This window comes from Bombyx mandarina, chromosome A1 (genome assembly GCF_030267445.1).
Source record: "Bombyx mandarina strain Sakado chromosome A1, ASM3026744v2".
Taxonomy (NCBI): Eukaryota; Metazoa; Arthropoda; class Insecta; order Lepidoptera; family Bombycidae; genus Bombyx; species Bombyx mandarina.
In genome coordinates, this window is record NC_143234.1 from 20,621,349 (window position 1) to 20,638,524 (window position 17,176).

Here is a 17,176-nt window from a genome sequence, read left to right on the forward strand (position 1 = left end):
TTCGCACGTTGTATTGGACAGATTTAGCGAAAACAAAAAATATTTACGAAAGGCCATAAATTAGAGCAGCTATGTTTTAAAAAAAAAAAAAAAAATAACGAATTGAACGTACATATATATATATAAAGCCATTGGCAACCAATCTATAATTTTTAATCATACATGATATTTGCATAATAACATTGAATGCGCGAAATATGCAAATTGTTTTTCATTATTATACCTATGGAGTGTAACTTAAGAAAATCTGGACTAGCGCCTAAAGAACTAATTCATAATCAATTATTGAGCGTATACAAAGCCTGCTAAAATATATTAAGATAGTTTATTTATTTTATATTATGAAAAATAAAATCATTTTTTTTATAAAACGTTAAAAACCTTCGAGCGATTATGAATAATATTGATTTAAGTAAATTTTGTATTTAGTAAAAGATATCGTTAAAGCCGCAATCTATAGTAAACACTGCATCATACAGGGTCGTTCACCCCGTGCTTATTTTATTTTGCTTATTTTCATTGCGTGCTCTGTAATTCCCTGTGTTCTCGTGTCAATATTCACCAGTACTGACGCTTGACTCAGCCTGTTTGGTAAGCATGGTAAAGGCCCATGGACAAAAGGTAACAACCGACTTTGGAGCACGAGTTTTAAGTATCTTAAGACAATAAATACAAAACTTTAAAAGGTATTTAAAGAAAAAAAGAAACAACTTTGCAAACCAAATAATGAAAACTATGAACATACATACATATCATCATCATTATCGTCATCAACATCAGCCTATAGCAGTCCACTGCTGGATGAGAGAAGCCGAGGAACGCGCTCAATGACGTGCAATACGAGAAGCCTACACATACCTACACACATCATAATAATATTCATAATAATTTCGTTCAAATAATAATTCGAAAATTGAACCCGAATATCGTGGAATTATCGAGGCGCGTACGGAACTTTCTCGTAACGAACAAAACGATAATTCAAAGTTACGCTTCATATAAGTTTTTCAATTCGCCGAGCGCTAGATTACAATGATAACAATCCGACCGTGGGGCCGCGTTCACATTATCTACATCCATCTATTTATATGGTCCTAGTACAGGCCGGTATTCGGTAACGGCGGATGTATTAGGATAAATATAGGCGTCGTTCTGATTATTTTTTTTAATACGCAAACGCTCAATGAAATTTTATGGCCCGTCTCTAAATCCGTGCCGTCTCGTAATCGATATGTACCTAATCGATTCTTGTAGATAAATTATCAAGTTCGCGCCATTTATGATCACGTTTCAATCCCTTTAGCGATCGTATTTAATTCGTTTGCCATTATACGAGGAACTGTTATGATTCGAATTTGAATTATTTATTTTAGAATTTTTAATAGTGGAGTCCGTGTAATTGCTTGGAAATCTATCGAATTTGTCTATCGAAAAGAAACATCGATGTTAGGAAGTGATAATTAATAGTTTTTATTTAGACGAAAACTCATTTCTTATTAAAAATTGTACATTAATGAAACAGAAATAAGCATCTACCTATATACGTAAAATTGATATTACAATATTTATAGAATTAAAACTAACAATTTCTCACTGAAAAAATACAGATAAACTATTTATAATAATAAAATAATAATAATTAATTAATCTAAAAAAAACAAAAAAAAAGAATTAAAACAAATTGAGGTTACATTATGTGTTAATAATTCGAAGTTAGACAAATTTTTGTTTATCCGCATTTATAACAGCCTTATTAGCCTTCACAGAAACCGTGGCCTTGATTTTGACCATCCGAAGTGTGTTCATAGCATCAGTCTGCCTCTCATGCCCTTGAATTGAAGCTGTTCTTATCTCAATCCTACGTCTCCATTCCCGATCCTGCGGAAAGAATGGAAAGCAGTCGACGTCGCCCCAAACACGTCATTTCGGATCCTCCCGATCCACTAACGGTGCTTTTAGGTACCTCAAGCACCGGTCATCGTTCTCGTCGAACCCGTCGCTTGCGACGAAGGGCTCGACGAGTAAATTAACCCTCAGACACAGCCCACTGAGTTTCTCGCCGGATCTTCTCAGTGGGTCGCATTTCCGATCCGGTGGTAGATTCAGCGAAGCACGGCTTTTGCTAGGGTTTGTGTTAGCAACGTCGTCAGGTTTGAGCCCCGTGAGCTCACTTACTAGTTAAGGTTCCGCTGAAATAGCCTCTCAAGGCTATCAGATTAGGTAGAAAAATAAAAAAAACTTAGTCTCAGATGCGATTTGTCACAATACGGCGTTATCTTCATGAATCACCTAACATTATATTGACCGGAAGCTTCTCACTAAAAATAGGGGCTGAAAGCACGAACTAGGGCATTGACCGTTGTTTTTTTTTTGAAGTATACATAGCTCAAGGGATGTTTATTTAGAATTTCTGATTGATGGCAGCGCGTTACTTTCGAAACTAATTAAAACATGACGCTAAATATATGTGTATACGAATATGTATGTGAATATACGGGTATATGATAAAGATTATATATAGATGTATGTGTAAATTTTATATTATTATCATGATATAATATTGTGTACGTTGTTGTATGCGATGATATATATAAGTATATACCGTGTATGTGTTTGTATAGGTATGAAGTATTATTATCAGTTTGGTTATTTTCACATTAAGTAATGTACCTACCACAGGATTCTCTACACCACCCTTGGTTGACTGTTAGAGAATGCCTCAGGCATTAAGTCCGCCATTGTACTTCTGTGCATTAAGTTAAATAAATAAATATTTAAAAAAAACATAACACTATATTCAAATATACATAAAACATGAGTGAAAAAGAATCTACAAATAATTGGGCACAGCAACAAGTGTGCCCCACATTATCGCCCTCCACTAATGTTTGGCCAAACCGCTCCTAAAACTGGGCGCGAGTGACTCATCTATCCAAACATGACTTTATAGCGCATAATTCAAACAGTTACTATGTAATTGCTTGTTTGACATATGATCGCGGCACGGGTTGGTTTCACTGTAATGGCCTTTCCGTCAGCAATTTCGTTCCAATTTTCCTTTATAACCATTGTTGACAGATTAACATACGACGTATCTGATAGTTAGTTGTCATCTTCGCTTTTGGACGTCAGCAATATGCCATAGACTTAGTAATGAACATCAGGACCACAGTTTTATCAAACAGTGTGTTTGTTATTTAAATAGGGCTTTCTTTAAAGCTAGGTACTCAATAAAACTATAAATCTTTTTTTTTCTTCACCTTATCCCGCTAGGTGGGGTTGGCACGGCTAACTTTTCTCTTCCATTCTCTTCTATCAGCCGTCATCTCAACACTCACTCCTCTCTCTCTCATATCGTCATTCACTCCATTCATGTCTTCTTCGGTCGACCTTGCACTACCATGTCTCCTCTACCTTGCACTACCATTTCCATACATATCCTAGTCACATGAATCTCCTCTCTACGCATCACATGTCTATACTACGCTAACTAATAATTTATTAAAATGATTACTCTATTAATAATTAAGGTTTTTAAGGATTTATTAAAAATATTACTTTAGCTAAAGTGTCAAGGCGTATCGAGGGTCCAGATTTTTGTTTTGTTTCCGACTGACGTAAAGTACGTAATGTTTACTATTTAATCACTGAAGCATTAAACCTATATTTAATAGAAAAAGTGCGACATCTGTTATCAATCAACGGAATCACCGAATCAAGCAATTTCAAAACATCAACTCGAATAACAAGAATACTATTTCACTATTGATTCGTATGACACCTTTTGTCTAGAATTCGTGCGACGGTTCATTCGATTTGCGACACCTCCAAGGGTCTAGTCAAACTATATTCGTGAATGCCTAAGATAAGGTACAGGGAGAAATTCAATTTCGTCCACAATGAAAGACGTCTGGGAACGGCATAGATTATATTATGAGATGTTTTATTCAAAGGCTCAGAGAGCATCCTTTGGCGGTTTCATCTATGGCTGACGAATCTTAGACACTGCTATACAAAAAAACCGTCGTCTTAGTTTTGAACATGTTCTAAAATAAAGCGAACTCGTGTTTCGTTCTTCTATGGACTTCATTGAAGTCTACTGAGTTCCTACAATAGCCTACTGAGTTTCTCGCCGGATCTTCTCAGTGAGTCGCGTTTACGATTCGGTGGTAGACTCTGCGAAGCACGGCTCTTGCTAGGATTCGTGTTAGCAACATCGGCAATTTGAGCCCCGCGAGCTCACCTATTAGTGAGGTCACGCTGAAATAGCCTCTCGAGGCTTAGGTAGGAAAAAAAAAGGGGAAGATCTTCCCTTTGTCGTATATCTACAGTTACATAAAAATCTAATTTCGTTTAATATTCCCTTAAAGTGTCAACATGATTTTTTACGTTTATCCAAAGTGTTCAACACTTTTATGATTTCAAAAACGAGTACCTTATTAATTAGTGACCAATATAATGAAAAACACACCTATTGTTTTCATATCTAAAGCATACGCATATCCTTGTACGCATGTGCCGTTGATTTTTTCACTTTAAATCTCATCTATTTAGAAGGACTACTTACTACTTACACGATCAGGTCGTGTGGCTTCATTAACCGCTTAACATTAGATGAACAGTGAGCTCATGCGCTTAAACAATAAAACTCACAATTGTAAAGCAGTTCATAGTTTATATTACCTTCTAAAATTCGTCTATATTACGTCATTAATTATATTTGAAAGTGTTACAGCTGTGACATACGGACAAATAGATACAACGAAAATAAAAAGTATATTTCGTTATAGAGTTGTGCTGCCCTTATTTCGCAACCCTTAATTCTGCTTACTCTGAAACTCTTAAACCTCGAAACGGCTTTCTCGTGTCTCGATTGGGGACTATTTGACATTCACAATTGTTTGTCGACTCCCGTGTTTGTTCCAATATTGGATCAAATGATTTCGTTATGTTGACACACAAAAAAAATGTGAAAGAAAAGAACAGATTGTGATAGGAACTAAATATGTCCTAATGATAAAATAAAATATTACGAAAAAATCATTTGTTTTCAAGTAAAACACAGGTTATGTGTACTGTAGTAAACAACACTGTATACACTATCCGAGCTCAGTGTAGCGAGAGAGATGGCTTAACGCCGGATCGAGTGGGAGAGAATCGCACAGTCGATTGCGCATGGCGACGCGTCGCCACGGCATGCGTCGCCACGCCAGAAATCGGTTTTACGTGCGTCTATATAAAAAAAAAACTGTTAATTTTGTGATTTATTAAACCTTGCTTAATGAATTATTTTCGTGAAGATAAGACTTTTCCTATACCATCCGTGTCGCGGTGCTACAAAACATGTGTTTGAATGATATCCATAATTTATGAATCTTTTCAAATTTGTACGTACGAAGTTATATTTTAAGCTGAACGAGCTTTTAAAACAAGTTTTATTTTATTTTCAGTAATACCTTACAAACACACAACTTAAAATTATGAACTCGCCAAACCTTTCAGTTTATTAGCGAGACGCGACTATATTTTCACCAAAAATGTTGTTTCAAACACTTACAAATTAAAATTGTATAAATAAGAATAAAAACACTTCAGATTTGATTTTAATAAACTTATTTTTCGTAATATAAAGAAATATTAAAACTGTGTGTCTTATAAAAACTGATAAATATTTTTGTTACCACGTATCAGCCGAATGTTATGTTTGCTCCAATATTTGTTCAACAGAATACAATACAAAAGGATTCGTGGAAAGATTACCAACGCTGTACATTTTTTTGGTTTTGTTAAGACTTATTTATATTGGGGATTTACAGCATTACGTTTAGTTGAATTGGGATCTATTTTTTAAAGTCATCTTTAATTCGTTTTACTTAAGATACAAAATCTATATCGAGGGGTGAAAGATCATTTGGTTTAAGCAAAATTTTTGTAACTTTGAAATTTGAAAAAAAAAAACCATTATAAATAAAAAAAAACTTCTTCATCTATTTTAATGGGATAAACTTAATTGAAGTTGAATTAAAAACATCTAATTGTTGATACTAATAGTAAATAAAACGGAACTTTTATTGCAGAGATAAATGTCGCGTATTATATATGTCGCTTAAACCAAATAGTCTTTCACCCCTAATTTCTAGCTTACTGCTGTGAAGCCCGACAATAAAATTATTCTAGGTTTTTCGCAAGCAGCATCGGGTTCTGGCTTAAATAACGCAGCCTCTGCTATCATAAAATTTAAACCTATACTTTATGATTCAAAATTGGGATGATGGGTAAAGTTACTAAAAGACGCCAAACGATGAGTCAATCAACCCATCAATCCGTATTTAGAAAAAAAAAGCAATATAATTATCGACACTTAAAATTTTGATTTATTTAATAATTGTTTTCTTTTTACAGGTAAGTACGTCACATCGCCTAATTGTAAACTGTAAGTAAAATAACGAAAACACGCTACGCACTTAAATTAATTTTACAATTATGAATATAAATAAATAAATATTTACTAACAATCACGCCACGTTAACTGGCCCCGTACTAAGTTCGTGAAGAACTTGTGTTATAGGTACCAGATAATGGAAATAAATGTAAGATTTTTATTATAGACATACATGTATTTAATATACATCCATAACCCTGGAAAACACATTTTATATTTACCTATCAAACAAATATCTTCCCTTGGCGGGATTCGAACCCGCGATCCCCTTGTGTAGTGACCATGTCACTCACCACTAAGCCAGACGGCCGTTAAAAATCTGATTATAAATCTGAATCGGCAAGGGGCCACTCTTAGAAGAAGTCTAGTCAAGAATCTTGAGTGAAAAGACTGTCAGTTTCATTCGACAAATGTTGATCAAGTCATTTATTATTATTAATGAATTTTTACTTACGCGAAATTTTCTGGGTCCAAGGCGGAATAGTTATCCGGCCACTTGCCGTTAAGTGGTTACCGGAGCTCATAGACATCACAACGCGCTTGTCAACTTTGAGACGTAAAATAATGACGAGACAGACAATATACCAAGTGCTCTTAAAACCGTAACACATTAATACTTCGTGGAAGAAATATGTGAGTTAGTGACAATTTTTAGTTTAAATTTGTACCTTAATTAACATCAGGTGATCGGTGCCATCTACCAATCTAGAAATACACGGAATGAGACATACCAATTTGTTCTTAAATAGTTTTCTTACTGTGTAGTTGTTGTTTATTATGTGTATATCGACGCTTGAAAGGCAAACGTGACTAAGCGACGATGCGTGAACTTTACAGTAGACTAATTTGAAGTTGAAATACCTGAAAACAAAATTTATTTTAACGAATCTAGCTGTAGCAGAATCTAGCTAGTAGCTGTAGGATTGAAATGATTTTAATAGACCTAGAAATATATTTTTTTTGCGCATCGAATATGGTTATTGCCTATTATTTATGTACAAAGCAGTTATTGTCGCTTAGTCACGTTTGCCTTTTAAGCGTCGATATGTAATCGTTAGATCTCACTCGACCGAAACTTCAGACAGAATCTTTATAAATTTATACACGTCGTCGCGTTATAAAACAAACAAAAATCTGTTCGCAGATTTACAAGCTCTAAGGCTCTTATCGGGCTTTCGATTATCTGTTAATTAAATTTCGAAATTAAGTAAATACTGAAATATTCGAGAACATTCTTCCGTTATTGTTCGAAGGCGGAGTTCGTTCGTGAACCAAAGTTTTTCGGATTTGTTTTGTTTACTCGAAGCAAAAATAAGTTTGTTTAAGTAGAATGAGTTGATTCGGGGCGCATGTTTGGAACACCAAAAGTTTTATTAAAACTCTCTTTTGTTTAACTTCTTATTGGCTTTCGTCCTGTAGACAAAGCGCCGGCCAATCACGAAAATTAACGAAACATTGTATATTGAAGTCGTCGCGGCCTAAAGGATAAGACGTCCGGTGCATTCGTATATAGCGATGCACCGGTGTTCGAATCCCGCAGGCGGGTACCAATTTTTCTAATGAAATACGTACTTAACAATTGTTCACGATTGACTTCCACGGTGAAGGAATAACATCGTGTAATAAAAATGAAACCCGCATTAATTATAATTTGCGTAATTACTGGTTCTTAGAACTTATATCTCAAGGTGTGTGGTGCATTTACGTTGTAGATGTCTATGAGTTCCAGTAACCACTTAATATCATGTGGGCTGTGAGCTCGTCCACACATCTAGGCAATAAAAAAAATTTTTTAGTTTGCCTAGTTCTAAGTGACGAAATTAATAACTTCTCGGGACACTCGAGCTTTATACGGTGAAAAAAAAGCCAAACCTATTAAAAGCTTTACAAGAAAACTGGTACCCAAATCCTGTGTTATGAAAAGTAAATGGAATGTTCGCTACAATGGCAAATAAATAAATCCACACTCCGATATATTGAAGACAGGTAAAGCATAAAGGTCCTGCCCTCCTGGGGAGCTAACACTGGCAGGTACCTTCAAGGGACTTAGTCGTTGTGGTCCAAACTATAAGAGAATGGAAATAATGACTAACCTTGGTTAAGGTCGTTTTCAAATGTGGGGCCAAAAGCGTGTTATTTGATTTAATTCTCATAACCTTAATGTTACCGTAATTATAGGTGCAGTAAATTTGTTGTCATGACAACAGGCACGTGGTCAGCACTCAGTATATAATACAATAATAAAGGAAAACTAACTGAATATTAGAACATTATTAAGAACAAAAGAAGTACGATTTCTAAGCTTTAAAAAAAATCCTATTTAAATTGTCATCCGTGTTGGCGTTGTTATCAAATGCGTAAAATGAAAAATATAAATGAATATTATATAACGTTATCGATAAATTAGTCACTGACTTGATTGGGATGAAGCATTTTTTATTCTGGACATGCCTAAATACAAAAAAAAAATTGAAAAAATTTGAGAAATTTAAATTCATGAAATCGTTACTTTTTTGGCAACAAAATTGAAAACGCCCCGTTACCAAAATAAGGTTGTTCTAAAAAATGTATATATACTTCAGCTAATTACAAATTATGAAATGATGTTTTCAGTTGTATAGGTGATTTTTGTACGAACGATAATGAGATATAAAGTATAAACCGCTTCCTCTCATAAATCGAACCGTAAAAACAATTTAAGCAGAAAGTTAATGTCCCTTCCAATAGTACAGCCGGCTGAATCTGCTTCATCCATGAGTATTCACGCATTGAACGTGGCTTACTCACGGCTAAGGAGCTTACATTAAACCCCTGTGAAATTGAAGAGAAGACGTAAAAGCACTTTCGGGACAGTCGAAATGAGAACTTCAAAGGAAAAATCGCTACTACGATCCCAGAGCTAAATAAACAGTATATTTTGATAATTAAATCGACCGTAGTAATAGTAAGATCATGTATTACGTATCGCAAATATGGATTTTTATCAAACATTACAGCAATAATGTAATTACTATTTAATTTTTTAAATTTTTTACTGGTGGTAGGACCTCTTGTGAGTCCGCGCGGGTAGGTACCACCACCCTACCTATTTCTGCCGTGAAGCAGTAATGCGTTTCGGTTTGAAGGGCGGGGCAGCCGTTGTAGCTTTTCATATTTTCGTAAATGATTACCCATTTTTTTTAAATTGCTTAGATGGGTGGACGAGCTCACAGCCCACCTGGTGTTAAGTGGGTACTGGAGCCCATGGACATCTACAACGTAAATGCGCCACCCACCTTGAGATATAAGTTGTAAGGTCTCAGTATAGTTACAACGGCTGCCCCACCCTTCAAACCGTACATAAAATCGTACATAAAAATAAATATTGTATATGTAAACAGAGCGTAATTATTGCTAACAAATAAAGACACATTAAACCGATATACGCAAAACAAAAAAAACACGTCAATTTAAATAACAACATCAATATTTAAACAAATAACGAAGCACAAAATTCAGCAATACCAATCTCCGTTTCGGCTCGAGCTTTAAATTAACGCAACGCCGATACACGTCCTATAAATTACAAGTTTAAAACAACAGCAATTAATAATATTATAACGTTAACAATAAAACTAAAAGCTATTTACGATCGCTATCGTTATGGAACTTCTGTAATTACACCCGGACCCTCATTCCTTCCTTAATATATACTCGATGATCTGCAAACAAAAACCTTTTTATTGATTTATATTAGCACTGAATCCACGGTCTTATCCGGTTCACTGGTCTAACTGAGCTTCTGAGTCACTAGTAACAAGTATAATAGTGACAGCGTCTCGTGCTTACATGTTTTCATTGGTTTGATGAGAAAACGACGCACCTCGTACTAAGTGGAATCGGGGCCCATGGTCATCAACAATTTATATGCCTCGGATCATTGAGTAATAAGTTTTCTAAATCTCAGTTCTATACTTCAGACTTTTTAGTTTCTTTAAAAAAAACACGTGTGGCGTTCGGGGACTGCCGCGGTAAAGCTATTGCATAGCATTTTTTTATCAAGTTATGCAATTATAATTAGACAATAATAATTTAATATTAAAACAATTATAAAATGATACCACGCTATATTTATAAACATTAACTGTCCCCTTCACACTTATAGACCCGCGCAAGAGAGAGATGTGCAGACTTTTCATGATGCGCATGCAGTGCGACGTCACGCCGCGCGCTTATTCACAAACAATACCTACACAAGCGCAACGTGTGAATGTGTTGAACGCGAGCTATATGGTGGGCGGAGTGGGGTTTTTAGGTTTTATTTTCGTTATGGAATTTCTTGATTCGGTCGCCGCGTTCAAAGCCCGCGATAAAAGCTACAATGCAATAGCTAAAAAAATGACAGTAAAAAAGTTTTAATTATGTCTGCGACTCCTATACTATTCGTACCACTTGCTCATTATTGGTAACTTTTACTAATGAACTACGGTTCAATGGAATGGCACTAAAAGTTTTGTCCAATGTAACAGCGACAGTCGATTTAAAAAAAACCTACTGAATTTCTCGTCGGATCTTCTCAGTGAATCGCGATGTCTTCTTGCTAGGGCTAGTGTTAAAAAAATATCCAGGTTAAGTCCGTCAGGTCACTACGTGTTACTATACTATTATAACTATACTCTATAACCCTTTGAGGTAACTAGGATGAATAGGCAAAAAATAACGAAATAATCGCACACCATAACATTGCTTACAAATTCGACGCTTTCAATACATTTTCAGACTTTTTTTTCCTACCTATGCTGATAACCTTGAGAGGCTATTTCAGCTTCACCCTAACGTATGTAGGTGAGCTCACGGGGCTCAAACCGGAGTGTTGCTAACACTGACCCTAGCCAGAGTAGTGCTTCGCAGAATCTACCACAGGATCGGAAACGCGACCCACTGCGAAGATCCGGCGAGAAACTCAGTGGGCTGTGTCTATGGGTTAATTCGCTCGTCGAGCCCTTCGTCGCAAGCGACGGGTTCGACGAGGACGGTGACCGGATTTTCAGACAGTAAATTTAAACCTCTGCAAAAAATAGAATGAAATCGGCGGTAGTTATGTAGATTTTAAAATTATTATACTAAATTATTTTATTAATTTGAACTTTACAAATAGGACTAGACTTTCAATTAATATAAAATTTAATAAGTCGAAGCTAGAACTTCAATAAATTCTCCAACAACCAAGACTTTATTAGTTCTGATAGTGCAATATAAAATTTAATTATCTCACAGCTGAAGTAATATCTGAGGTTGTATCAAAGAAAATAAAATGGGAACGTTTTAAATAAGGGCTCCACAAACTCACCCTATTTTATAAAATCATCCCTAAAATGGTCACGTGTCAGTTGTATTTAGGGGAGCCGCTGTCGAGGGCTCTGTCCAAATTTGTTTTTGGAGCCTTCATCTCTATCGCACTCGCTAATGTTTTGATAAGTGCGAACGAGTAGGTTAGCAGACAGATTCCGTGAGGGGTCGGACGATGTAGATATTCTTCTCTCGAAATAGTTATTTTCTATTGTAAACGTAGTGTGGTGGGAGCATAGCTGTATTTTAATCTTATACCTTTAAACGAGCAATTCTTGTTTATTAATATATAATAATATGTATATAATCTGAATCTCGGAAACGGCTCCAACGGTTTTCATCAAATTTAGTATACAGAGGATTTCGGGGGCGATAAATCGATCTAGCTACGATTTATTTTCAGAAAATGTTTTATTCGTGTTTTCAATAATCAACTCTTCCCGACATCTATTGGCGAATAATAATACTATTTTTCTTAATTGAGGGCAACTAACCGCTTTAAAGACACAACAAGATGGCGTTATAAAAAAAAATCTCTATCATCTAGTAATACATAACAGAAAAAAGGTATACGATAAACCTATATTATGTGCATTTATAAATATAAAAAGCTCGTCTTTTTGTCCTAATCAGGAGTGGAGGTTAATAAAGCACAGAACTAATGAGTCCATGACGAACTGGATTAGTTATTCAGTTTGCCAAACCAACTCTCATAGAACATAAGTTGTTATCTAAAACACGCGCCAATAATGACAGTTCTAGATTCAAAATGGCCGACGATAAACGCTATTACACAATTTAATTAGCGTCATTTAATCCAAACGGGGAGGGTTCGAAATTAAACGGAATAATTCATTTTGCAGAATGCACCGTAATTTCCCATTTGTCACTTTAAATCCGACGACAAAGGAAAAATGTTTTTGCGCGAAAGGAAAATGGACGGACGAAAAATGAAAAAAAAAAAATTGCCGCCATAAAGTATCCCCTACATTTATTTCGGTATAAAAAGATTTTAAAAAGGAACGCCGTGTGCTCCGTCGCCTATGTCATATGCTAATTTAATTTTTATCCAAGATGTTTTTCATTACCTCTTTACCTGCGTGTTAGATAATTATGCGCATTCATTCTCCCACAAAGCAGAGGGATACTCCTTTTACAAAAGACAACTTTCGCGATAAAATTAAATTTTATTTATTATTTTTTTGCATGTGCCCTTCGTTTCCATTCTTTGTGTATTTCGATATATCGTAACTAACTTAGTTGATCTAGGGCATAACGTTGACGAACCCACACTAGTATCTGTTTAAAGCTACAAAATGATGATTAAAAACTGATTAAAAAGAAATACCTTTTATACACATCTTTAATTTTTTTAACAACCCTGTTGTGGTCAATCGGGAATCACCTACAACAGCTACTGACCAACACCATAATTCTGTAAGAGTAGGTAAATAGAAAAATTGCTTTATTCATTTTATTAGTTACGGAACCTAACATTCATCCTACTAATAACATTACATAATATTCTAATAATATTATAAACAAGAGTTTTCTAATGGATAGATGTTCACGTTTACGCAAAAACTAACTGTATTTAACTAATAAGAAAGTTCATAATGTAATAGCTAACAAGTTAAGAGACAGGTGGCGCTCAAATATTTAAAAGAAAATATTTTTTTAATACAAATAGCGCCAGTCACAGCAAAGTAAGAGGCTATTCCAACTACGCACAATCAGATCAGCTCACGGCCTCAACCTAAGAGAATTGCTAACACTGACCCTAGCAAGAGCTGTGCTTCGCTGAATCTACCACCGGATCGGAATCGCGATCCACTGAGAAGGTCCGGCAAGAAACTAAGTAATTAGATCTTGATCGAGTTTCAGTAGTAGTTTAAAAACTATAATTTAATATTCACTTAATTAATTATAATGCGTGATCACGCTTATACAAATTTTAGGGGGAATAGCGGGTGCATTCCCCTTCGTACCTACATCGTATTGATTGTGTAATACGATAACTCGGGTGCGCTCACACTGAGTGTATTTACACGCGGCGCCGATTTTTTTTTCGTACCTATGCTGATAGCTTTGAGAGGCTATTTCAGCTTCGCCCTGACGTGTTGGTGAGCTCACTGGGCTCAAACCGGAGTGTTGCTAACACTGGCCCTAGCGAGAGCAGTGCTTCGCTGAATCTACCACCGGATCGGAAACGCGACCCACTGAGAAGATCCGGCGAGAAGCCCAGTGGGCGCGGCGCCGATATTCGATTATTATTAATAACAACATCATACAATGTGTTTATGTTGCAATATCGGATCAGCGGATCCATAGTAGTATATTTTCGTAAATTCATAAATAAATGAAATTATTCACCACATATAAAACAACACCTTGAGGTTATTAACATATAAATATTCTAGTGTATGTGTAGGAAGGGAGCATCGTACCCTAATATTGATTGAAAGCCATAGTAAGGGCGTTTCCACACGTCTACAGGCCTTACGATTTTTAATTATCTAGTTTTAATAAAATATGTGCACATGCTAATAATAAACGAATGAGTAAATAATATTTATGACCCAATTTTTTTGGTAAAATTAAATAGATATATCTGCGTTTTATGATGGTAGGAAATGTCGCGAAGGCGGAGATATAACACAGGTCTACTATTTCGGAATTGTGCAGTTTGAGCTTCGGTAATCACTTAATACCAGGTGGGCTATGAGCGCTTTCATCTATCTAAGTTATAAAGTATAAAAAAGCATAATAATTTTTTTTAAAGTAATTACTTAAGCCGTTTTGACCGTCAATCGACGCGAATCCGATTTGAAAATGGCTTTATTTTCCGAATCGTATTTATAGAAAAGTTTGAAACCGTTGAACTTTCTAAACTTTGAGTTCCATCCGCAAACATTCGTAAATACACCGGAGCTGCACGGAATCGTTTGAGCCCTAATAATTCTGAATAGCTAGGGTTGACAGACAAAAAAGACGAAAAAAATCTATCATACTAGATTATCGATAACTTCTTACTGCACTGTACTTCTTACTATAACTCGTCATACATTGTGGTTGCGCTGGTTTAAAACTTAGTTAGTTTTAGGTTTCGAAAAATAGCAACATTTTTAATTTGGTTTTGCAAATCCTGTCCCATCCCTCTCCGGCACTTTACCTACGGACGCGTGCGAGCGAGATCGTGTGGTGACATCGGGACGAAAAAATATGGCTGAACAACCGCGCGCGCGCTTCGTGTCTTTGTTATGTTAAATACGTAAATAAGTGAAATCGTTGGTGTTTCTCATCGCGAAGTGGTACGAGTCTGCAGTAAGGACTACATAAAGGTATTGTGCATCCTTCCTTTAACGCAGAACTGCCGCTTCTTATCGTTTCTTCCCGCAGTCTGTGTCCTTCATTTGCAACGACCAAATTTTAAATATTTTCATAGTTTGCTTATCTCGCGTCTACATTTTTTGGTCCAAACGAGCCGGATTCGTGTTAAAACAGCGCCAACCATTGCCTAGGTTTACCTAATTTACCTAATATAATTAGAACCGCGTACCAAGTAGGTACTTCGAAAAAATATCGCTTTTCCTGATTTCGTCTTTAATATCGTTTTCGTTCACATTATTTCTTAAAATTCACTTATTTACAATATAAAATTAGGTAGATAGAAAACCCGCCGCTTCGAATATTATCTTTAGTTTTTTACTCTAAAATATTTATTAACATTTGTACTATTCGCATAAATTTGTACTCGTAGGTAGGTGTTTACCTTTCCCGCCGCTTCGAATATCGTTAGTTTGTTAATTTGAAATATTTATTTTACGTTTATCTTAAAATGGCACCTTCAGATACTAATTTAAAGATGTTATATGCCAAAAGAGATAGGATATTCTCCCGCATGCAAAGCATTTCTAGCCAAGTTAGAGATATGGATTCAAAGTCATTCAACGCTGACGCTTTTTTGTGCGACTTTGAAACAGTAGATTCATTGCGTGAGGATTTTGAGGGTGTGCTCGATAAAATAATCATGTTGGAGTTAAAGGCTAATCCCGATTATTTAGTTAATTATCAACCTCTTACGGCGTTTGAGGATCTCTTAGGCTGCGTGAAACGAGCTGCCAAAAGGTTACAATCGCAATCGCAAACGGGGGATCACGTTACGCTGGCTGGTCAACATAGGATTCCAAAACTACCCCCAATAGAAATTCCCGAATTCAATGGAGATATAAAAAACTGGCCTTTGTTTATCTCTAGCTTTCGGAATGTCGTACATAATAATACATCGTTAACGGACTCTGAGAAACTTTATTATTTGATAGGCAAATTAACCGGCAGGGCTCGTTCCATATGCGCGGGAATTACTCCAAGCGCCGAAAACTATTCGTTAATTTTTGATTTATTAAATAGCAAATACGAAGATAAACGTCTATCTGCTACTGCGTATTTAGATCAATTATTTGAATTCAAACCTATCTCTTCTGCGAAGCCTAGTAATTTAGAATTGTTTTTGGACAAGTTCGCATCGTCGGTAGCCGCTTTAAAAAACTTGAAGGTCAATGACCTATCGGATTTTACATTTTTGCATGTTGCGCTTAAAAAATTAGACACAGACACTGCCCGTGCGTTTGAATCCTATCAGCGCTTAAATAATAAGGGATGCGAAATACCATTGTTTGTAGATCTAGTGTCTTTTGTTCGTGATCACATAAAAGTATTAGAGCGCACGTCATCAGTTCCCAAGGCTGCCAACAAAGGGCAGTTTGACTCTAAGTTATCATCTACACAGGCTTATACATCTAGTTCTGAGTCAACGGTATGTAGTCTGTGTCGTGACAAACATGATCAAATTTATAAATGTAGGGTTTTTAATAGTTACAAACCGAATGAGCGGTTTCAATTCGTCAAATCGAACAATTTATGTATAAATTGTTTAAGTAGCGGTCATCGTGTTTCCGCGTGTAGGTCGTCCTCTTTATGTAAAAAATGTAATTCTAAGCATCACACTTTATTATGTTTCGGAATTGAACCCGTCGCGAGTAAAGCGCATTCGAATGCTAGACGCACGCAGTCACCAGGTACACGAGCATCGGCTGTCGCACGGCCCTCCATGCCTTATTCGGTAGGCTTAAATGATATGGGCATTGCTCCAGCTCGCGTCAGCACGGATGACGTAACGCTGTGCACTTTATCGAAGGGTTATAACCGCATCTTACGCAGTCCTACTACGGTACTAATTGCGACCGCACGTGTAGTTATTATTGATTCACGTGGTAGGGAGCATTGTGTACGCGCGTTGTTGGATGGCGCGTCTCAAAGCAATTTTGTCACTCGTGATTGTTGTCGACGATTGGGTTTGAACATAAATAATAGACCTGCTTGTTCCGTAGTAAAGGGAATAGGAGG

General features: G+C 36.1%; 1 protein-coding gene across 10 annotated transcripts in view; it reads left to right on the top strand.

Annotated features, from left to right (window-relative positions):
- Window positions 1-17,176, top strand: part of brat (tripartite motif-containing protein brain tumor) — a 474,910-nt gene that overhangs the window by 414,666 nt on the left and 43,068 nt on the right. For 2 of the 10 annotated variants that reach the window (XR_016325604.1, XR_016325603.1), the window contains exon 4: window positions 6,403-8,826. The exons of the other annotated variants lie outside the window; for them this stretch is intronic. The gene's annotated coding sequence lies outside the window, so the exon portion shown is untranslated. Of the gene's footprint in view, window positions 1-6,402; window positions 8,827-17,176 lie in introns of those variants that run through there. 10 annotated transcript variants of the gene reach the window in all.